This window comes from Erinaceus europaeus, chromosome 3 (genome assembly GCF_950295315.1).
Source record: "Erinaceus europaeus chromosome 3, mEriEur2.1, whole genome shotgun sequence".
Taxonomy (NCBI): domain Eukaryota; kingdom Metazoa; phylum Chordata; class Mammalia; order Eulipotyphla; family Erinaceidae; genus Erinaceus; species Erinaceus europaeus.
Window position 1 is genome coordinate 143157392 of NC_080164.1, and position 6061 is coordinate 143163452.

Sequence of the window (6061 nt, forward strand, 5' to 3'; positions counted from 1 at the left end):
TACAACAAGGGCAACAAAAGGGGGGAAAAATGGCCTCCAGGAGCAGTGGATGCATGGTGCAGGCACCGAGCCCAGCAATAACCCTGGAGGAGGAGAAAAAAAAAAAAAAGCAATACCCAAAGAGACCTCTCACAGAATGGGAGAAGATCTTTACATGCCATACATCAGACAAGAGGCTAATAACCAAAATATATAAAGAGCTTGCCAAACTCAACAACAAGAAAACAAATAACCCCATTCAAAAATGGGGAGAGTACGTGGACAGAATATTCACCACAGCAGAGATCCAAAAGGTCGAGAAACACATGAAAAAATGCTCCAAGTCTCTTGATTGTCAGAGAAATGCAAATCAAGACAACAATGAGATACCACTTCACTCCTATGAGAATGTCCTATGTCAGAAAAGGTAACAGCAGCAAATGCTGGAGAGGTTGTGGGGTCAAAGAAACCGTCCTGCACTGCTGCTGTGAATGTCAGTTGGTCCAACCTCTGTGGAAAGCAATCTGGAGGACTCTCAGAAGGCTAGAAATGGACCTACCCTATGATCCTGCAATTCCTCTCCTGGGGATATATCCTAAGGAACCAAACATACCCATCCAAAAAGATCTGTGTACACATATGTTCTTGGCAGCACAATTTGTAATAGCCAAAACCTGGAAGCAACCCAGGTGCCCAACAACATGGAGTGGCTGAGCAAGTTGTGGTATATATACACAATGGAATACTACTCAGGTATAAAAAATGGTGACTTCACCGTTTTCAGCCGACCTTGGATGGACCTTGAAAAATTCATGTTAAGTGAAATAAGTCAGAAACAGAAGGATGAATATGGGATGATCTCACTCTCAGGCAGAAGTTGAAAACAAGATCAGAAGAGAAAACACAAGTAGAACCTGAACTGGAATTGGCATGTTGCACCAAAGTAAAAGACTCTGGGGTGGGGGTGGGGAGTGGGGGAGAATACAGGTCCAAGAAGGATGACAGAGGACCTAGTGGGGGTTGTATTGTTATATGGGAAACTGGGAATGTTATGCATGTACAAACTATTGTATTTACTGTCAAATGTAAAACATTAATTCCCCAATAAAGAAATTAAAACAAGGGAAAAAAAGCCTTCTGGGGGTCAGGTGGAGGTGTACCTGGTTGAGTGCACACATTAGATGCACAAGCCCCTGGCCTCTGCTTGCTAAGGGGAAGCTTTGCAAGTGGTGAAGCGGTGCTGCAAGTGCCTCCCTTTCTCTCCCTACCTCCACTTTCTCAATTTCTCTCTGTCCACAGTAAATAAATAAAAATATTTTTAAAAAAGAAGAAATATTTTTCTATTCACTTTGATTAAATATCAGTCAGGGGAGACTTTCCTGTCTACCCTTTTAAAGTAGACCTCTCTCCTCACCCATAAATGTCTACTTTGACCTTTTTTTAAGTTATTGCTTTTTCTCTCCCACTATCCTTATCACTATTTGAAATTATTTTGATCCTTTAATTTTCTTTTTATATTTATTTATTTTCCCTTTTGTTGCCCTTGTTGTTGTTTTTTGTTGTTGTTGTAGTTATTGTTGTTATTGATGTCATTGTTGTTGGATAGGACAGAGAGAAATGGAGAGAGGAGGGGAAGACAGAGAGGGGGAGAGAAAGATAGACACCTGCAGACCTGCTTCACCGCCTGTGAAGCGACTCCCCTGCAGGTGGGGAGCCGGGGGCTCGAACTGGGATCCTTGCGCTGGTCCTTGGGCTTTGCGCCACATGCGCTTAACCCACTGTGCCACCACCCGACTCCCCAGATCCTTTAATTTTCTATAGGTTTTTTTATAGATCATTATATATAACATTTAATTCAAATGGGAGATCCATCAGGGCAGAAAACTTAACTATTTGCTTACTATATTCCCAAGATCTGAAATAGTGCCCTATTATAGAAGACTTTAGACATCAACAAAGCATAAGTTGATTTAATCACATTCCAGGAAGGACAGAAGAGACAAATATAAATAAAGATACACTCTGGCTCAAAAACTACAGATTTCTGACCTTGTCATAGTCTCATCTTTTAAAGCCAGCCTCACTCATGCCCACAAATTTCTCCTCAAAAGCCAGTGCAGCTTTAGGAGATCTTCTGTGTCCGTTTTTTCCTTGGCCTGATTTGTTTCTGCTCATGTCTTAGTGGCCAGCAGTTCATTCACAGAAAGACAAGAATTGTTCCTAAACTAATAACCTTTCAAGCCAGAACATCCCTTCTCCCTAAATGATTGGCCTGTTAGCTACATCTGCCAGAGACTGGGTTTCCAACCTCTATCCCCTCTCCATTGCAGAGAGAAATATTAAGTTGTAACAGTGGTATACATGTAATTTCCCTCCTGTGCCACTCCCCCTAAAAGTAGCTGAAGAAACATCCTAAGAAGACAGAATAAATTTATACAAAGGCCAGTCTGGCATGTTGCTTGTAGAAGTAAAAACATGATGTCCATGTCAGGGATGATGAGCCTGAATGTTCCGAGAAGCAAGCAAAATGAATCTGGTGGGTCTCCAGCCCTGTCTAAAGAATCCATTATTGTAACCTAGGAAGTGGCATAGATGGTAAAACATTTGCCTCTCAAGCATGAGGTCTTGGGATTTACCCCTGGTATCATGTGTGCCAGAGTGATGGTCTAATTCTTTCTTTTTCAAATTTATTTAATATCTTTATTTATTTATTGGATAGAGACAGCCAGAAGTTGAGAGGGAAGGGGCTGGTAGAGAGGGAGAGAAACAGACACCTGCAACACTGCTTCACCACTTGCAAAGCTTTCCCCCTGTAGGTGGGAACTGGGAGCTCAAAGCAGGGTCCTTGTGCATTGTAACATATGCATTCAACCAGGTGTACCACCACCTGGCCCCATCTAATTCTTTCTTGCAAATAAATAAATAATTAATTTTTTAATAAAGCATAAATCATTTTGCTCTAGATAAGTTACTATGAAGAACACAATCTCAAATTGTCACAGAAGCCAAATATGAATTTTTATAATGAAAGTTTTTATTATTTTTTAAGTTATTTATAAAATGGAAACACTGACAAAACTATAGACTAGAGGGGTACAATTCCACACAATTCCCACCATCAGAACTCCGTATCCTATCCCCTCCCCTTATAGCTTTCCTATTATCTTTAACCCCCTGGGAGTATGGACCTAAGATCATTATAAGATGCAGAAGGTGGAAGGTCTGGCTTCTGTAATTGCTTCCCCGCTGAACATGGGTGTTGACAGGTAGATCCATATTTCTGCCTGTCTCTCTCTTTCCCTAGTGGGGCAGGGTTCTTTCTATGTGAAATTTACATACACACACACACACACACACACACACACACACACACGAAGGTGGTACAGTGGATAAAACATTGGACTCTTTAAGTATGAGGTACAGAGTTCAATCCCCAGTAGCACAGGTACCAAAGTAATTCTCTGTTCTCTTTTTCTCTTTCCTACCTCACTCATTAAAAAGAAAAAAAAAAAATTTTTTTTGCAATTCCATTGCTCCAAGCTGACTTTTTCATTCCTTTAATTTAAGATAGAGAAGGATAGAAACAGAATTACAGGGGCTGGGAGGTGGTGCACCTGGTTGAATGCACATGTTGGACTCGGGTTCAAGCACCTGGTAACCACCTGCAGGAGGGAAGCTTTGCAAGTCGTGAAGCAGGGCTGTAGGTATCTCTCTTTCTCTCTCTCCCTTCCTTCTCAATTTCTGGCTGTCTCTATCCAATTAATAAAAACGAGAAGTTATTAAAGTAGAGCTTACTTATACTAATATCAAATGACTTCATAGATCTCCTCCTCCCATCATACATCTGAAGAACATAAAGATAATTAAGAAGGAAAAAGAAAAAAGACACAGAATCACAACATAACTCTACCCACTTGGGGGTGTTTCTCCTGCCATACTGTTCATGGTTTTCTTTTTTCCTTTTTCTTTTATACTTTTATTATTTTTTTAAAAAAATTTTTATTGGGGAATTAATGTTTTACATTCAACAGTAAGTACAATAGTTTATACATGCATAACATTCCCCAGTTTCCCATATAACAATACAACCCCCACTAGGTCCTCTGAATCCTTCTTGGACCTGTATTCTCCCCACCCACCCACCCCAGTCTTTTACTTTGGTGTGATACGCCAGTTCCATTTCAGGTTCTACTTGTGTTTTCTTTTCTGATCTTGTTTTTCAACTTCTGCCTGAGAGTGAGATCATCCCATATTCATCCTTCTGTTTCTGACTTATTTCACTCAACATGATTTTTTCAAGGTCCATCCAAGATCGGCTGAAAATGTTGACATCACTATTTTTAACAGCTGAGTAGTATTCCATTGTGTATATATACCACAACTTGCTCAGCCACTCCATGTTGTTGGGCACCTGGGTTTCTTCCAGGTTTTGGCTATTACAAATTGTGCTGCCAAGAACATATGTGTACACAGATCTTTTTGGATGGATGTGCTTGGTTCCTTAGGATATATTCCCCAGGAGAGGAATTGCAGGATCATAGGGTAGGTCCATTTCTAGCCTTCTGAGAGTTCTCCAGACTGTTCTCCACAGAGGTTGGATCAATTGACATTCCCACCAGCAGTATAGGAAGGTTCCTTTGACCCCACACATGGTTTTCTTATATGGTACCAGAGTTTGAAACCTAGTCCTTACACATGGTAAATTACAAGCTCTAGTGAGTAAGCTATCTCCTGGCACTAGAATTTCCATGGCTTTAAATTTTGGGTTGGGGCCAGGTGGTAGTGCTCCTGGCTAAGTGTACACATTACAGTGCACAAGGACTCAGGTTCAATACCCTGATCCCTATCTGCAGGGGGAAAGCTTCATGACTGGTGAAGCAGGGATGCAGGTGTCTCTCTGTATTTTGCCCTTTCTACTTCCTCCACCCCTCTCAGTTTCTCGCTGTCTCTGTCCAATTAATAAATAAAAATATAATTAAGAAAAAAAATTGGATTACATTCCATTAATGGAAACAGGCAAACAAAATCAACATCTAAGGGGTTGGGTGGTGACATACCTGGTTGAGCACACTTTACAATGTGCAAGGGCCCGGGTTCAAGGCCCTGGTTTCCACCTGCAGGGGGAAAGCTTCACAAGTGGTGAAGCAGAGCTGTAGGTGTCTGTCTCTCTTCTTCTCTGTCTCCCACTCCCCTTTCAATTTTTGGCTGTCTCTACCCAATAATAAATAAAGATAATGAAAAACAGAACGAACAAGGGGTCAGGCGGTAGCACAGTGGGCTAAGTGCACATGATGTGAAGTGCAAGGACCAGTGTAAGGATCCCAGTTTGAGCCCCCGGCTCCTCAACTGCAGGGGAGTCACTTTGCAAGCGGTGAAGCAGGTCTGTAGATGTCTAGCTTTCTCTCCCCCTCACTGTCTCCCCTCCTCTCTCCATTTCTCTCTGTCCTACTCAATGATGATGAACTCATTAACAATAATAGTACCAACAATAATGAAACAATAAGGGCAACAAAAGGGAAAATAAATAATAAAAAAAATTTAAAAAAAACAGAAGAAACAAAAACCAACATCTAACACAGATAAGACAGAAATGTTTTCCTTGCCCAGCCCCAACCCCACTGAAGGAAGCTTTGATGCTATGGTCTTTTTCACTGCCTCTGTGTCTGGGGGAAAAAGAGAAAAGAAAGGAGAAGGAAGAAAAAGAAAACAGAGCAGTTTACTTCTATCCCAGAAAGATCAGTACACTGTACTCATGTATCTCTAGAACAGAAGTGGTTTTTTATTTATTTTTCTTATCATGAGAGCACTATTCAGAGTGGGGGTAGGTAGTATTATGGTTCTGCAAAGAGACTGTTATGCCCGTGGTTCTGAAGTCCCAAGTTCAATCCCTCCACACCACCATGAGCCAGAGCTGAGCAGGGCTCTGGTAAAAAAACAAACAAACAAAAAACAGAGGAGCACTATTCAGCTTAAACTTATTGCGGTGCTGAGGACTGAACCTGGGGCTTTGGTGCCTCAGATATGGAATTCTTTTTGCATAAACAGTATGCAGTCTCCTCAGCCTGGAAAGGAAATAGAGAAG